The 18103-nt window shown below is 48.9% G+C and overlaps 1 protein-coding gene across 2 annotated transcripts in view; it reads left to right on the forward strand.

Annotated features, from left to right (window-relative positions):
* Positions 1–18103, forward strand: part of STX8 (syntaxin 8) — a 201449-nt gene that overhangs the window by 172671 nt on the left and 10675 nt on the right. The gene's annotated exons all lie outside the window — the stretch shown is intronic.

An 18103-nucleotide genomic window follows, 5' to 3' on the forward strand; every position in this document is an offset into this window, starting at 1 on the left:
GCCACATCCCAGAACCACTGAATCAGGATTGCGGGGGTGGAGGGGAAGGGTGACTGAGAAGCAAGGAGAGTGGAACCTAGTATTCCAGAAAACTTCAGATCCTAAGGTTGCCTGCTGGAAACCATCAGAGGGAAGAAACCAAGCCCCATTTGTGCCTTTGAAAGACTTTGCATCTATTAATTAAAACATAAAACCAGTGCGGGGGGATTCCCTGGAGGTCCAGTGGTTAGGACTCGACACTTTGACTGTCAAGGTCCATGTTTAATCCCTGATCAGGGAACTAAGATTCTGCAAGCCACACAGCTCAGCAAAAAAAAAAAAGTGAATGACTGAGGATAACCCAGGTAACCAGGGTCTTTGGGCCCCTGACAGATCACATCAGAACTTCTCATAAGTTACTTTTACCTGTTTCATTTCTAACAACTTTTGAAGCTTTCTAATTCTGTTAAGTTGAAGTCAGAATATAAAATCAGTCCTTATTCTGCTGGTTAAAAAATTAGAGGTGGTGGTTTAGTCGCTAAGTTGTGTCCGACACTAGCGACCCATGGATTGTAGCCCGCCAGGCTCCTCTCTCCATGGTATTTCCCAGGCAAAAATACTGGTGTGGACAGTCATTTCCTACTCCAGGGGATCTTCCCAACCCAGGGATCAAACCTGGGTTTCCCGCATTGCAGGCAGATTTTTTTACCTACCAACTGAGCCACCAGGGAAGCCCTAATTAAAAAGTTAGAGACCCTAATTAAAAAGTTAAAGGCAACTTTGAATTTATTTTCTTTTCACTAATTATTACAAAAAGTACATTTCATTTGCCTTGATTCGTCAAAAGTAAGTGTTGGTTTTTACGCTTTTGAAGGAAAAAAAATTTTAACACCCATCATTTCTTGTATCATTTGAAGTTTTAAATCCATCTATAAACCATGAGCTTCTAAGATCCAAAAACCGTGTACCGTTTGTCTGTGTGGCCCCTAGGTACAGATTGATGTCTTGTGTGTTAAATGACTGCTTCGTGGAGGAGAGAAATATACTTTATTTTGCTCACTAAGTTGATTTTCTTTAACTAATACTATCACAGTTAAGCTCAACCTGTTTCTTTGGTGAGGGCTCTGACATGTGGTTGATTATTGGCTTATTAATTTGAAGATTTATGGGCGGGAAAATACTGATTTTTCTTTTTATTTTTTTTTAAATGTAAAACTGAGAGAAAAAACATACAATTGTACATACCTGGAAAAGAGATGTCCAGATCCCCTATATCCTGCTGGGGAAATTTCATTGCATAAATGGGTTACTATTCGTTGATGGAAAAATTAAGTTAACTGGAATCCCCAATTCACCAATCGTGCCAGTTAACTGAGGTATTAGTGTCCTGGGTAAGCTCTCAGAGCTATTAAATTAAATGGTCATGACATGAAACCTCAGAAAAGTCTCATTGTGTCTAGAAAGATTGTGTACAGGTGTTGCTAGCCTGCTTTAGAATAAGAAAAGGCTTCAGTATTCTCAAAAATCATTTCCTCTCCTGAGGAAATGCACCACAGTAAAAAAAAAAAAAAAAAAAGCCTTCCCCAGTGCGGTAATTGTTGGCTTTCTGCTTCAAAAGAAAAAAATCCTTGAATATTATTCAAGTTACAGTTTCCATCAGGCTTTTCTGAATAGATAATAATACTTTGGTGTTTGATTAATAAATTCCAGAAAATGAACTGGAATCCCTACAGACAGAAGTTGTGGGAAACATCTAGTTGCTTAAGAACATTGTTTTTCATTTCAAAAGATGCTTACAGTTTAAGCTCAGGAAGTAAAAAGGGTATCTTCCATCTATTGGAAAAGCTCTACATTCGAGTACTTTTCTCGAGTTTATACTCTGACCCCATGAAATGAAAACCCTGATAATTCTGTTTGAAACACAGAACGTTGACTGTTGATCAAAAGGAAAAAGCCTCCTTCATTTAAGGAAAGACATTTCTGATTATCTACAGCTTCTTGTCAGAGTAAAAGATATTATTTGATGGCGGAGGGTTCAGAAGTTACTACAGGCAGTCCTGAGGGCTCCACAAAATACGTTCTCTCAGATGCTGATAGCCTGGAGTCACGTTCCATTTGGGGGTCTGTCATTGTGACCCCCCCCCCCCTTTTCCTATACCTGTCTGATTTCCTGGACTGCCTTATCCTCCAGCATCCCTAGCGAGGTTCTACAACAAGCACCTAAGCGCTCTCACTTCTACCTGTGCTGGTGGGTGTCTTAGACATCCAGTAGATACATATGGTTCTCCGTTTGGTTAAAGGAAGACAGATTCATCCCTGTAAAGCCACTGTCCCATTTTCACATATTTGAATGTGCAGATTCAACTCTTGGCTCTCAGATAAGCCTGTTTCCTCTCAGAATCTCTCTTTCAGCTGGGTAGGCTGCCACAGATGAGCCAGGGAAGCTCAACTCTGCTCCTCTTGCCCAGAGAGGTTGACCAGAGGCGTGTGGAATAGAGGAGACAGCCAGCTTTCCTCTGGCTGACCTTTCACCACTCTCTGATCAACAGCTCAGTCTAAAGATCAGGGTACATGGGGGATCATTATAAGTTAAGAAAACAGACACCTGGAGACACTGTTTCGTTAATTAAAAAGGATGGCTTCCAATTATGTGCCTTTCCGTTGAAACTTTCTTACCAGACTGTAAAACACTGTCATGTTTGGAGGAATACAGGGAGTGAATGCATGTAGCCTAGGATGTCAAAGAGGAGGGATTCTGGTAAGAAAATATCATCAGGGACCAACCAAAATATTATCACATGTACAAGAACGTAAAGTGAGTATCTGGGAGTCTTGAGAGAGAGGAGAAGAGAGAAAATGGGGAGGTGGCGTGGGGCTTAGCTTCTGAGAGGAGCATGGGCAGGAGACCCCAGAGGGCCTTGCAGGGTGGGGGTCTCTATCAGCCGTCTACTAGACCGCTACCCGAGCCCTTTACCATTCTGACAACCGTTCCAACAAGCCATGCCTGCTTCACAGTTGGGATCCTTAAAGTTGATTGTTTGCTGCCTCCAACCCCCCCACCAAGATAGGAAAATTTCCCCAATGGCTGGCTAGCCCAACAGACAAGTTTTATATAATCCCAGTGGAAGAAAAGCAAATACCGGGCTGTCAAAACTTGCTCAAAATAAAACCCATAATGTCCAGAGTCAGGCTCGTGATTTTCTCCAGCCCCACGCTTCTTTCTCTATTTGCTGATTTGATGAGCAAGACCACCAAGCACTCAGTTTTTCCAGCCAAATTCTCAGGAGTCGTTTCTGGCTTTCCCCTTGCGCTTGGCCCCCGCATCCAGTCTGATGCCCGTCCCTGTGGATCCCACTTCCTGAGTGGCTCTGGAAAAGCCCCACAGGTTTCCTCCAGGTGCCTGCCATCTTCTGGGTCCCTCCTGGCATCTCCTGACCCAGCTCCCTGTCTCCCTTCCAACCCACCCTCCTCACAGAAGCCAGGGCATGCTTCATGAAAACGTGAATTTGCTTTTGACAACCTTTTTCCTCTTTGCCACCATTTCTCTCTGCGGAAACCTGTCAGACACTGTCCACTTGGTGACAACACTCAAGGCCCTCTGTAACCTGCTCTCCTCCTTATCCCCTGCACACACATGTGCACACACGCATGCACACACATGTACACACATGCACACACAAGTGCACATGTGCACAGATGTGTAGACACGAATACATGCATGCACACACACATATACACGTGCACACACACACACAGCTCTGTGGCAGCAAAGGTCCAGTGGTGAGTGTTTGCGTCTCCACACCAATTGTCTTAGACATATTTCATTTTATTCACCTCTCTAGGCCCTGGTTTCCTTATCTGCAAAATATAGGGATCTCCCTGGCAGATTCACAGTAATTTAGCAGATTCCCGAACCCCCGTTGCTGTTTTTATTATAGCCGAGTTAAATGTTTCTGCTGATTTGGAGAGAAGGGACTTGTGCCCAGTGTGGGATCTTCCCATCCGGGCATATGAGTCTGGCTCTCTTTTTCTTCAGACTTATTCTTGAATGTCCCTTCAGTATTATAGCATTTTCAAACTATCAATCCTGCCCATTTTTTTTATTAAGTTCCTTGTTCTCTGTTTATTAGCTTAGTTATGAGTCAGATTTTTTCACTGTGTTTTCTGATGGCTTGTGACCAGTTCATTAAGAAAGGGTTTGTAGCACTCTGTTTGTTAACCACCCTCTTTGCTTCAGTTCATATAGGTTTTCTGTTGACTGTTCAGTTATTTGCAGGTTAGATATTCTCATTTTCTGTAAGCAGTAATTGTCTCCTTTAGTTCTCGAAGAGAAACCAAGGACTAGATATGGTTAGGCTTTGAATTCACAGTTAAGAGGAGGGTTGACTTGAGCAGCAGAGGGCAACTGTTGACCCCTGGTGGTCCTGGAGCAGGAAGACAGAGTTGTCCACAGTAGGTTCATCTTGAACCAGGCAACTGGCAGTGGAAGCAGAGAAGGCGGTTCGGAAGGTGTGTTGCCGGTATGCTTAGGACTTCCTGTACTTCTGTACAGTCTTCAGTTCAGTCGCTCAGTCATGTCATGACTCTTTGCGACCCCATGGACTGCGCCACACCAGGCTTCCCTGTCCATCACCAACTCCCTGAGCTTACTCAAACTCCTGTCGATAGAGTTGGTGATGCCATCCAACCATACATCTGTACAATCTTAATGTTACCGCAAAGTTTTGACCATGACTGTTGAAATTGGTGAAACCCAGGCTCGTATCCAAGGCCCAACACAAAAGAGCTTTGAAACCTTAGGTAAATTGCTTCACTTCTCTGATCTTCGGGTTCCGTCACCGACATTATCATCGTCACAATCATACTGTCAGTTTGATCAGGGTTGTTACGGGGCTTCGAGATGATGTACAGAAGACGGTGAGCAGAGTGCCCAGCACATGGTACACTCTCAGCTTCTCTCGTGACTGAATCCTAACTTCTAGGTTGCCAGGAGGAGGCGCTCCATCCAAGCAGCTCTGGTTATAGCCCCTTGTTTGTCTCCTTCGCACTTACCCCTGATATGTGATTGTCATATTGTGTGGTAATTGGGATCTCTCTCTTATTAGCATGGAAGTTCTTTGGGGCGAGGGGTCACGTCCATCTTGACTGTTGTTGTAGTCCCAGCCTCTGACGTTGTACCCAGCACAGAGTCAGTTAGTGATGGGTGGAGGATGCCTAGCTTCTCCTCTCTGCCCAGCTTAGACCCCATCCTGACCCATGTACATCCTGCCCTCAGTGACCTTCCCCAGCTCTCATCTTTCTGGCTCTTCCTTCTCTCCTGGCTCCACCCTGTACTCGAGAAAGCTTCATGATTTCTCACTGGAGACATGTGGTTAGAGATGTTCTCCAGAGTGACAAGGACATTAACTGGAAAAGAGTTTGCTCTTCATTCACCTTCAGTCATGAAGAAACTGGTCCTGATTATACCTGCAGACCCTGAGAATCTGGATTTGAAAAGGGGGTGGATGTTAAAAGGTGACTCTGACAAAAACCAGTTTTGTTCATGTCTTGGTTATCTCGCTGATGGCCTAAAAAGTCTGATTCCACAAGTGACAGAAAGCCTCCCCACCATCTTGCTGATGACCCCAAATGTTGAAACTAGAAATGTATTCCTTCCATTAGACTCTGTTGTTTAAAGTGCATATATTGGTAGCACGAGACACATGGTAATGAAACTTTTGTTCTTTGGGAGATCTTTTGGGCTTCCCTGGTGGCTCAGATGGTAAAGCGTCTACCTGCAGTGCCGGAGACCTGGGTTCAATCCCTGGGTCGGGAAGATCCCCTGGAGAAGGAAATGGCAACCCACTCCAGTACTCTTGCCTGGAAAATCCCATGGACAGAGGAGCCTGGTAGGCTACAGTCTATGGGGTCGGTCGCAAAGAGTCGATCATGACAGAGTGACTTCACTTTCTTTCTTTCAGTTCAGTTCAGTCGCTCAATCGTGTCTGACTCTTTGCGACCCCATGAACCGCAGACAAAACTAGAATCACTCACATTATCACAGTAATAAGCTCAGGTGGGTTTATCCTATAGACCCGGTTACTGTTGTTAGGGAGCACAGCAGACCTGGGGAGCCTGCATTGCTCCCAATTCCTTGGTTTAGCTCCAAAACAAAGAACCTGTTTGCTCAACTCAGCCTCGTGTGCTGGGCTGAGATGGGCCAGGAGGGCTGGCTGACCTCTCCTTGTGCCCCTGTCACTGTGGCTTGATGGGCAGCATCATGGGGTATAAATGGCCACTGCCTTGGGCCACCCTCCACCAGAACCTTGGTCTAAACACATCCCACTGGAGGGGACTGTCGAAACACCAGGAAATGCTTAAGGTAAGTGCTTAAGAAGAAGAAAAGGCAATGTTTATCATGCACTTACTGTGTTACAGATTCTGTTTCCAGGGCATTATATACAGCACTCTTATCCTCAGTTTACAGGTGAGGCCAAGGCAGGTTAAATAGCTTGCCCATAGTCACACAGACGGAAAGTGGAGTGGCCAGAATTTGAACCCAAGCAGTATGGCTCTAGAGCCTTCCATGTCACTGAGACTGTGGGTAAAGACAAGGAGATGGGGCGCGTAAACAGGGAAGGGTGGGGAGGGCAGAGCAACCAGGGAGAGGACACGAGAAGAGGGAGATGGGGAGCACTGGTGGGCCCCAGTGTCATGGAGCCTCTACTGAGGAGTGATGGGGGAGGGGTCAGCGCTGAGGGAAAAGGCCCCTGCGATGCTTGTGGGTAAGAGTGGGCTATAGTGAGGAGGACACCCCTGGGGTGTGGGTCAGCCACTCAGCCCTTATACGCTGGAGTAAGAGGAGGTCTGATCATCAGAAGCTGAAGAAGTGAACCACTGACTGTAGTAGTTAAGTGATGAAGATTTGGGTGGTTCCTGACCCAGGGACCTTGAAAATAAATTGTGCTTTAGAGGGACTTTGTTTAAGCAATATGGATCTTACTCATAAATTTGGTTGCTTTCCCTTTGGGCACTTACTGGTAGAAGTGACGAACAAAAGTCAAGCTGGTGTCAGAACCCTTCTAGAACGTTGGTCAAGACCTTCACCACCATCCTGTCCAGCAAACGGGTGATATGTCTGAACAGGAATGCATGTCTGTCCTATAACAGAATCCAGTTAGGCTGAAATGCAAAATGGGAGAGTGGCGAAGTGACATCCATTGGTAAGTTGGACAATTTTAATGAGAAAAGTTACTCGCCTGCCCGACTTTCTGGTACCAAAGTCTCACATGCAGTCACTCAGTCATTTCCCCAGAAGCAAGATGAGACCGTGGTGATGGATGTGTGGGCTGTGACTCAGTTACTCTGATCGTCCATTTGATACCTGAATTCGGCTTGGACAGAAGAACAGCATCTCATATCCAGAAAACTGCTCCAGGGAGCCACTTGGAGCCGATGGCAGAGGCTGACCCACAGGCCTGGAGCCGCTGCCTTGAGGTCCAGGCCCAGTAACCCCTGCTGGCTCCGGGGCAAGGATGACCCGCGGAGGTTTCCAGAGTGAAATGCAGGCTGAGCGGGGCCTCACCAGAGCAGAGGCCTCAGGCCAGTAACGCAACTAGCCAACAGCCTGTGCCGGCCTCCGCATTTGTTTAAATAAAACTTGAAATCATCAGCGAGCTCTTAAGCCAGAGTCTGTCTCTGTGAGGAAAAGTCAGACTGTGTACACCTGCCTAGTGCCACGCAGTGTGACCCGGGAGGAGTTTCGGTCTCCCCCGCCACCCCACCAGGAGCAGCGGCATCCGCAGAGAGACCTCTGGCTGTGTGTGGCCTGGCGTGGTCCTTGCTGGTGGGGGGAAGGGGCACCCTGAGGGTGGCCACCGGAGTCAGCACCCAGTGTCCAGGCTGCCTTCATCACACTGCCTGCCCGGGCCCAGCCCCACCCCCACATCAGGGCTTGCACACACATTGGAGCCTGTGAAGGGGTTGCTGGTTAGCAGAGACTGGAGCTCAGGGGTGTGGGAAGAGGGACTGCTACCTCTCCGTTCCAAGATGAGACCTTTTTTAGACCCAGAAGGGGAAACTGGGCTCCAGTCGCCTTTATCCGAGACACTCCAAGTGCTTCCCACGTATCTCGTTTATCCTCACGACACCCCTGAGAGGTATGTTTGTTTGAGATTTCTACACAGTTATGATTATGCCTATAGACTGGAGTTCCTGACTCCGCGTCATTCTAAACCCAGAGTCTCATCTCATCTCACTTTTCCTAACACAGCTAAACCCTTCGGGGAATGAAACGTCTCAGGCCTTAGCCTAGCCAAAGGGTGATTTCCACCCCCCCGCCCCTTCTTTCTTTTTTCTGTTGTTGTTAAATTTGATTTATTACTTTGCCTTCTAGCCAGGCTCGATGGATGGTCAGAATATTATAAATAATGTGGATTGAAAAGATTGTGCTGAAATGTTTATTGCATTCTTAGAAAGAGAACAGGAGATGGCGTGGAGAGCGTGGCCGTGGGGAAGGAGGGGCGTGGGGGGTGGGGGAGGCAAGTCTCGCCCCGAGGCCATGTCGGTGGGTCCATGAAAGACAGCACTCGGAAAGGAAGGCTCATATATTGCAGCCCCACAATCAAGAATGCAGAAGTGTTCCAATGGGTGTAAAGAATATACTTCAAGAATGCCAGGACCATAAGGAACTAATCATTAGCCATCCGCCCTCTCATTTCCCCACCCACAGTGCTCGAAGGAGACGGCTGAAGGAGTGGCCGCCATGCTTTATGACTAGCTCCCCAGCATCCTGGCTTTGGGGCACCCTCTGGGATGGGGCGGCCGTGTGTGTGTGTGAGCGAGTGTCTCCTTTGACTGACTCAGCACCCAGCGCTTCAGCATCCCGAATCTCTGTTCTTTGGGTGCACTGCTAGAAATATACATGTTCCCCAGGGTCAGCACCCCCACGCGTGTACACAGTGTGGGAAATAAACGTCGCATTGGCCCACTGGCAATCAGTGGTCACCTGTGAAGCTGGAATCACACCAGGCTTTTCTTCCTCTCTTAAGGCCTTCCTTCTGGAAGGAAGAAGAAGGGTCAAAGCTCCTTAGCAGCTAAGGCCACCTGGGTCAACCTGACGCTCGATAGAAAAGTCTGGCAACCCAATGGAGATGGTTCTCTGTTGTTCAGTTGCTGAGTCATGTCTGACTCTTTGTGACCCCATGGACTGTAGCACGCCAGGCTCCTCTGTCCTCCACTATCTCCCGGATTTTGCTCAAATTCCTGTGTGTTGAGGCATTGATACTGTCCAACCATCTCATCCTCTGCTGCCCCCTTCTCCTTTTGCCTTCAGCGTTTCCCAGCATCAGGGTCTTTTCCAGTGAGTCAGCTCTTCACATCAGGTGGCCAGAGTATTGGAGTTTCAGCTTCAGTGTCAGTCCTTCCAGTGAATATTCAGGGTTGATTTCCTTTAGGATGGGCTGGTTTGATCTCCTTGCTGTCCAAGGGACTCTCAAGTGTCTTCTCCAGCACCACAATCTGAAAGCCTCCATTCTTCATCACTCAGCCTTCTTTATGGTCCAACTCTCACATCTGTACATGACTACTGGAAAAACCATAGCATTGGTTCTTTGAGTCATTGCCTGTTCTAAGCAGGGGTCGTCTTTGGGCCACTCTGGCTGTTGGTTTGGTCCTGCAGATCTCAGAACATAGCTCTCTTGGTCAAGAGGAAAGGAGGCCGAGGTGATATTGGTGTGGGGCTGGGGGCAGGTGGGACTGGTGTGTCAGATACAGGGTGCTCGCCTTCCTCACTGTGTGTATTGTCAGCAGAGACAGTGACCTTATTCCTGGCTGGTGACTCCCAGTGTCATCTACGTAGTACCCAGAGAAAGTCGTGGCTCTTCTTGTGCTGTTAACAGATGCTATTTGATCTTGTGTTGTGGAGAACCACCAGCAAGCCTTTGATCCTCACCTCTAACCCAGTGGTTCTCAAACGCAAGCGCCAGAAGAATCACGAGCAGGGCTTGTTAACACCCAGCTTCCGGGAGGCCCCTCCACCCCCAGAGACCTGGACCCAGTAGGCATGAGTGGGGCCCTTGAAACTGCATTTCTAACCAGCTCTCGGGTGATGCTCCTGAGACTGCACCATGAGTACTACTGCTCTGAACAGAAGCGTAGCATTGGTAGCATCAGGTAGATTTTGGTAATAACCTTCTCAGGAATATCAGCAAATGGCAACTGAATAAACATTCCAGGGAATGAAGGAAATGTGAACAAGAACTGTTCAATGTGATACAAAGAGGGTGCCCTTGGCTGAAAATTCTGAGTAATTGTGTATTAGAAAGAAGCCCATGAGTGTCTGGTAAAATCCTATCATTTCACCAAAATGTAACTGTTCATTTACCTGAAAGATACACATAGAATCTGTTCTCTCTTGGGATTATGATACCAGGTCACTAACCACTAACGAGCAATGTATTGATTTTGAATTTGGCAACACCAACTTACTTTACCTGTACCCCCTTATAGTTTTTTAGAACCAATATTTTATGACCTCTTTTATTGATAGCTTATGCTCTTTCATACTGTTCATGGGGTTCTCAAGGCAAGAATACTGAAGTGATTTGCCATTCCCTTCTCCAGTGGACCACATTTTGTCAGAACTCTCCACCATGACCCATCCATCTTGGGTGGCCCTACACAGCATGGCTCATAGTTAATTCATTGAGTTAGACAAGGCTATGATCCATGTGATCAGTTTGATTAGTTGTGAGAGTTGGACTATAAAGAAAGCTGAGTGCTAAAGAATTAATGCTTTTGAACTGTGATGTTGGAGAAAACTTGAGAGTCCTTTGGACTGCACGGAGATCACACCAGGCAATTGTAAAGGAAGTCAGTCCTGGGTGTTCATTGGAAGGACTGATGCTGAAGCTGAAGCTCCAATATTTTGGCCACCTGATGCAAAGAACAGTCTCGTTGGAAAAGACCTTGATGCTGGGAAAGACTGAAGGCAGGAGGAGAAGGGGATGACAGAGGATGAGATGGTTAGATGGTATCACAAACTCAACAGACATGAGTTTGAGCAAGCTCCTGGAGTTGGTGATGGACAGGGAAGCCTGGAGTGCTGCAGTCCACGGGGTCACAAAGAGTCAGACACAACTGAGCAACTGAACTGAACTGATGCTCTTTCCTGCGTTCACTCACTCATTTATTTCAACAGACATCGATCACTTATTATGCACCAGGTGCCGTTCTAGCTGCTAAAATATCCACACAAACGACTACCAAGTAAAAATGCATTTAAAATCCATACTGTCGTTGTTTAGTCAGTAAGTCCTGTCCCTCTCTCACAACCTCATGGGCTGTAGTCAGCCAGGCTCCTCTGTCCATGTTATTTCCCAGGCAGGAATATTGGAGTGGGTTGCCATTTCCTTCTCCAGGGGATCCTCCCAACCCAGGAATCCAACCTGCGTCTCCTGCATTGGCAGGCAGATTCTTGACCCCTGAACCACCAGGGAAGCCCGAAATCCATTCTACTGATTCTTAATATCCCAAGCAGTATTTGAATCTTAACAATGAGGTACTATTTAATCAACCAAAATAAAAATACGTATGTGTCGAGCAGATATTAAGTGACATCTGTCCTGGTCACCTGTGGATAACGTGTTGGAGACACAGACACGGAAACACAAGGTCTGTCCTCTCAAAGATTTTGTGGCCATTAGGGAGGTAAAGCCTGAACCCAGTCAGTCAGTAATTTCCCCAAGTGTTAAGTCAGTTTCTCTAACACGCATGTTCAGTATGCAGAAGCTGCCCAGAAAAAGTGGTTCAGAGACTGCCTTGGGCACACGGGAGGAGGTGTCCCTGGGGGAGGGGATGTTTTTGAGCTGAGGCCCCAAGCCAGTGTCGGGGTGCCGGCTGTAGAAGCTGGCAGGGGGCTCAGAATCGGTGCGAACAGTCCCTGCCAAGGCGCCAAGGTGTGAGAGAGGGCGCATGTTGAGTGAGAGGCCGGGGTGGGAAAGCTGGATCGTTTCTTTGGGACTGTGTCATAATTCCACTTTTTGTATTTTGCTTTGAAATGATTTCTGAAATATCTGACAGATCATTTTTTCATGTAAGCCAACAAATATTTCAAAGCCAAACCTGACATCCTGAATCGTCTCTTTGACTTTTTTTCGGGGGAGTGGAGGAGGAGACGTTAATGACATCATTTTAATATTATCCTGAGACACCTGGATCATCTGCCCTCACAGCTCACATCTGAAAGGCAGACTCCCCATGTGTTTTGCACGGCGTGTCAGAGGCAAACACCCATCATCAGCTTGAACAGGCTCATAACGTGTGACCCCTGACACCCCGTGGCCATCAGCGTGCCTTTCTGTGACTGTCCTTCTGTGGTCTCTTTAAGCCCCTTACACACTGACCATCTTCAGAGGAAGGAGGAGGAAGAGGACTTCTTCCTGGGTTGCCTTATCCTTGAAAGTTCCTTGGTCCACGTGTTGCAGGCCAGCACTGCAGGCTGGTCCTTTGGTTGGGCTGGTTCCCCATCTTTGAGCTCTGCTGAGTGAATCCCTGAGCCTCAGAGACTTCTGTTCATTTCTTCTTGCCAGTAGAATCCTTGCTGAACAGTTTTTAGGCTGCCGTATTCTAGAACATCTGATTGGGGATCTCACCCGTTTGGGTTTTTTTTTTTTTTTTTTCAGTCAGCTCATTGGTGACATCATTGACCCTGAGCACCTGTCAGAGCCACATCGGGGCTTGGGGGCACCAGTGTCCACCCTGAGCATTCACATAGGAACCCACCCTCTGCCACTTCCCTAGTCAGTGCTGCCAAAAGGGCGCCTTCCCTCTGTGAAGGTCAAGGTTAATGGATCCTCGCTGTTTGTAGAAGGATGTTTTTGTGGGTGGTGAAGAGCATTAGAGAATGTCGTTGTGGAGGGGGCATCATTGCAGGGGTCCACATGACAGTAAGATGGGCACCTTCACTCCACAGTGTGAATAGTCCTGCAGTGAGGCCACGCGTGGGGTGTGTGCTCTGCAGCTGACCTGTCCTGAGTGTTTCCTTGACTGAACTGCAAGCCTGCTGCTGCTTTGAGAAAGGGGCCCTTTTCCATGACCCAGTGCAGAGCAGCTTCTAAATCTTTGTGGTCCTCACCCAACCCATCTTGATGGTGCCCGAGGGCTCACAACTCTTTGCACTACTCACAGGAAGCTAGCAGCTCACCAGGGTGCTAGAAGGTTGTCAGTCCACTCTTGCAGCCAAGCATCTCACTACAGCGAGGTCATTAAATTCATGTCCGAAAGCAGAAAGAGGAGGCCATCGGGCCCTCCGAGTAGAAGACTGCACCTCCTTTCTGATGGAGCAAATACGAATTGCATTTATTGATGTACTCTTAATTTATGATACAGTAAGAAGTGTATTTTAATTTTTGTACATACAGGCTGTTGGAGAAGTTCGCATTAGCATAAATTTCGGAATCTGTTTTCCTGGTAGAGTCTTTGAGGAGTGACAGGAAAGATTTTCAAGAACAGTGTGGCAGTCCTATCGGGGTTGCACTGAGTGGTCATGCCTGAGGGCAGGAGGCTGGCCACATACCCCTCGGAGAACCCTTGCTCCTGGGTGGTGGTGGTGTGCAGCTGGAGGGGGCTAGGCAACATTGGAGGCTTAAGGGCGTCACAGATGGGGGACGGATCAAAGTGTCCCCTGGCCAAAGGTTGAGGACCCAGAGTGCCATGTTTGTAGCCACACGGTTTATAGGAGGTGACAACGGCAGCCAGTGTCACTCAAGAACGTGCTGTGGGCCAGGTCATGTGCTCGGTGCCAGGCCTTTTACCTTGTGGCGTATCCATGACAACCCTGGGAGCTCAGGGTTAGAATTCTCCCGATTTGGGGCTCAGAGGATTGGTTTCTTCCCCAGGTGACAGAGTTGTGATTTGAACGCGAGCCATCTGGTGTCTCCACCCATGGTGCAGCTCTGGCTCTTTCGCTCTGCGGCCTCCCCATGAGGGAAAGCGTGTGTGCACACGCCCGTCCCCCATCCCTCTGCTGCACGGTTGGGAAGTGCCACGTCCGGTGCTGGGAGGTGGTGGGACAGAGAGCCTGCAGTCACTTAACGGCGATGGGTCGAAAGCCAGAGTGACCTCTGGCTCACAGTAGGGCTCATTGGGCTGCCTCAGTGATGGGGACGGACTGCACAGCTAAGCTGAGGGACCAGGACATCGTCCTGGTTCTCTGGTAAGAGACTCGGCTCTTCAAGCGAAAGGACCACTCCTGGCTGCTTGCCCCAGCCCTCATTTTTCTTTTCTCCCACAGCTCTTAGCGGTCACCCTTCTTCTGTCCTCCCCACTGTGGCTCTTGGTTATATATAGTCCCTGTCACCTTGGAGGTGACAGAGGAAAACAGAGCTTAGGTGGGGGGCCAGTATGACTTCCAAGATGACAGAGTGACCCAAAGCACCAGAGACGCACTAACCAGCCCCACATCAGTGGAAACACATTTACCCAAATTCGCCCAAACTTTGGGTGACATCTTGTGTCTGCTCTGTCATCTGACTCCTACCTCCATCCCCCGCCCCCCCACCCCCCTTCCTCTCGACTAAAGCCCCCAGCTGGTGGCCAGCACTCTGTAAAGTGAGAGGCCCCTGGTCAAGGCAACAGCCCTCCGTTTAAGAAGCACAGTTTTCACCAGGGCGTGGAACTGCAAACCCAGCCACCCGAGGACACGGCCTGGACCATGCATCCCCGCAGGCCAAGCGGCCCTGGAGTGCGCGGGCCAGGGTCCCCCTGCACTGGCCAGGGCTGGCCCCCTCTGGCAAGTCCTTCCTCTCTGGCCCACCTTTTCTACACTCCATAATAAGTCCCCTTCTGTTTCCACTTGTCATTACATCACCCTTCATTCCAGCAAACTCTCGTCATGTGTTATTTCTAAGCTTACATATTATTAGCATTCAAGGATGGCAGTTCTCTGATGCTGTGTAGGAAGGCACCCTAATCTCACCCGCAGTGTGTTTCCAGGTCCCGCTGTGGGGCAACCGGGTTCTGGAAAGAATTAGTGCCCCCTCCCCTCCACATGCCCCTGGAACTTGAGTAAGAGGAGAGCATGCCTCAGACCAACCCCCGCCCACAACCTGCACACTAGGACGACACAGGCTGTGTTCCTCGTTATTATTCCCCTCCTGGCACACAGTTTGGCTTCCCTGGTAGCCCAACAGTAAAGAATCCGCCTGCCAGTTCAGGAGAAGTGCGTTCAATCCCTGGATCAGGAAGATCCCGTGGAGAAGGGAATGGCAACCCACTCCAGTGTCCTTACCTGGGAAATCCCATGGACAGAGGAGCCTGGCGGGCTACAGTCGATGGGGTCACAAAGAGTCTGAGCAACCACAAAAGCACATGGTTTACTTATTTTGGGTTTTGTCTGTTTTCACCCGCTGCACCCCCAACACACACACACACACACACACACACACACAAATAGCAACTCAGTGAGGCCAGTGATTTGTCTGTTTTGCTTATTGCTGATATAACCGGTGCCTGGTGCCCTGAACATGTTCTGTCGATATTTGTGAAATAAATCAGAAGCCGAGAGAAAGAGAGAACCCAGAGGGTATCGGCACTGTTTCTGCTTTCCCAACCACACTGGCAGTGGGGACCGTCTGTTTCATTTGTGGATTAAACACTAATCAAGCGACTCCATGTGAATGTGTGTAAAAAATCTACATGCCCAACAGCGCTAATGGTAGCACTGGTGGCTCTTGTTAGGACGGTGGTGGCAGGAACAGAGGGACTTGCTGGATCCGGTCGCCCCATGGGCATACATGGTGCATCCTGGGGAGGAGGGGACCCCAACGGAGAGGCTCTGAATGCCTAGTTCATGCCATCCAGGTGTCCTTGTTAGCACTGTTTATAGAGGGGGCTCTGCTGTCCTGATCTTCGCTCCAAATACCTCTTTCCTGAGAATTGGAGGGCAGCTTTTCTTCACTTTGATGCTTCAGGACATCTCTGGAAAATCAGAAAATACTTAACCATAACAGGAGGTGTGTGTCTGTGTGTGTTAGTTGCTCAGTCGTGTCTGACTGTGATCTCATGACCTGTAATTATAGGATATGTGAATGTAAAAAAGAGTTTGGTCTCCGAGAAGGTTTCTTAATGGCGACAGCTATTTCAAGTGGGACCTTGGCCGTTCAGACTAAGGTGCGAGGTGCAGCCCAAGACTGTAGGTGCCCAGGAGCTATGCCTTTACACTATGCTTTCAGCGCTCAACCAGTAAAGCAAAATTGTCCTCATGTGACTCCCATATTTTCCCAAATAATTCAAGACAAATAATTGTTTCTGCTGATGGTGTCTTTACTGAAGAATCTCAGTTACAAGTAAGAGGAAATGACTCTGGCTCTCTTAGGTTAAAGAACAAGTAATTTATTTGAATGACGTTGGGTCACCTGTGAGACTCTTTAAGTGTTGATGGGGCCAGACAAGTCTCAGCCGGTCTACATGTGTGGAGCACCCTTCTGGAGTGTCCCCGGACTGTGGCTGAGCCTCACCTCTTGTCTATCCAAACTCACAAAGTTCCTGGAGAAGCAAGCCTCGTTGTCTTCATATGGGCTTCACTACTAGACCGCCAACTGTGACTGTAGGGACAGGGTCAAGTTGGACAGACATGGCCACTGCCTCCTCCCCTGCCAAAGATGTGTTCTTTCGAGGTTTAGAACTCTGAGACTCTGTTCAGGTCTACCACCCAGTAGCCTTTTGCATCTTGGTCAAATGATTTGCTTTAAACAAAACAGAACAGACGGGTAAGCGTCTGGTGTGTTGAGAAAGCATGCCGCAGATGGCCAGTCCTCCCTGCCTGTCTCTACCTGAGCCAGAACTTTGGCCTGAGCGCCTTCCTGTCACCTTGCTCATCGTCCTTGATTAACCCCAGGTGATGTTTCCTGGCCCACAGGGCCCAAACGAAGGGGTGAGTAACGGTGATTACACAGCCTGGCCGGAGCCATCCAAAAATCGTCCGACACTTCGTCAAGAGGGAACTGTCAGAACAAGATATCCATAACCAAGCTCCTGACGGTTGTGCTTGGAGACACTTGAATTTCTGCCAGACTCCAGCCAGAGTTCCATTCCCAGGGGTGACGTGCAGCACGGTGAGGGGATATTGCTCAGCAAATATTGACGCGCCAGGGAATTGGCATTCAATTACTGACTTGACAACTCATCATAAGCTGCCTTGGACAGCTGATATGAAGGATTACCTATTCACAATTGGATCCTGTTGTTGAATTGCGGCGATCGCCAGGCTGAACTTATTTCAGGGAAGGGAAATGAATGACACTTTAAGAACACAGATGGAGACTAGCAACCAGTCAGCACTCTCTGTGCAGGAAGCAGCACTAATGGCTGGGTTTTCACACGCTTCCTCCAAGGAATGGTGTCTTCTGTGGGATGTTTTGTTTTGTTTTGTTTTGGGGAGGTGGGGGTGGGTTGATTTTCCGCCTCTCCCATGAGGCCTGTAAAAAGATAACCTGTATCTTCACTCCATCGCATCTGGCCCACAGTAGGCACTCGGTACATTCTGTGGAGTGTGGTTCTGGTGTGGGTCAGTCTAACACCCTGGGGCACATCTTACCCAGGGCAGTGCCCTCGGCCAGGGCACTTGACCAATACGTCTGGCCCCTCCATCGGAACCTTGTTTGCCCTGGGCCAGTGCAGTGAGCTCTCAGGTCCTCACATCGGGGCTCCACGGGCTGAGGGTCAGCTCGCCACATCAGCGGCTGTGACAAGGCCACCTGACGTCCAGCAAGGCCCTGGTTCCTGGAGCCCAGACTCCGGGAGCCTGCCTTTCGCTCGGCCTCCTTCCAGCTCCTCTGTCCCATCTCGCGCAGTCTTAATTCCTTTTAATTTCCTGTTTCTAGGCAAGTCCTTTTTTCCTCGCCTCCCACCCCCAACCCCTCCCAGGTCACCCTCCCTGCTTCCTGCTGAGAACCACGCTTGTCTCTGGCCCCCAGATGTCCCCCGCACCGTCCTCCCCTCCCCCAGTCTGCAGAGTTGCTTCCTGGTGAGTTTTTCTGTTTACACAGAGGACTTCCTGTCCACATTGAAACAGGGTGCCCGCTGGGGCGGGGGTGAGCGCTCCCCACAGGGTGGACCTTCAGAGCACAGGGGTGAGCGGCCAGCA

The sequence above is a fragment of the Giraffa tippelskirchi genome, chromosome 3 (assembly GCF_054371585.1).
Source record: "Giraffa tippelskirchi isolate mGirTip1 chromosome 3, T2T-mGirTip1v1.2.pri, whole genome shotgun sequence".
Lineage (NCBI taxonomy): Eukaryota > Metazoa > Chordata > Mammalia > Artiodactyla > Giraffidae > Giraffa > Giraffa tippelskirchi.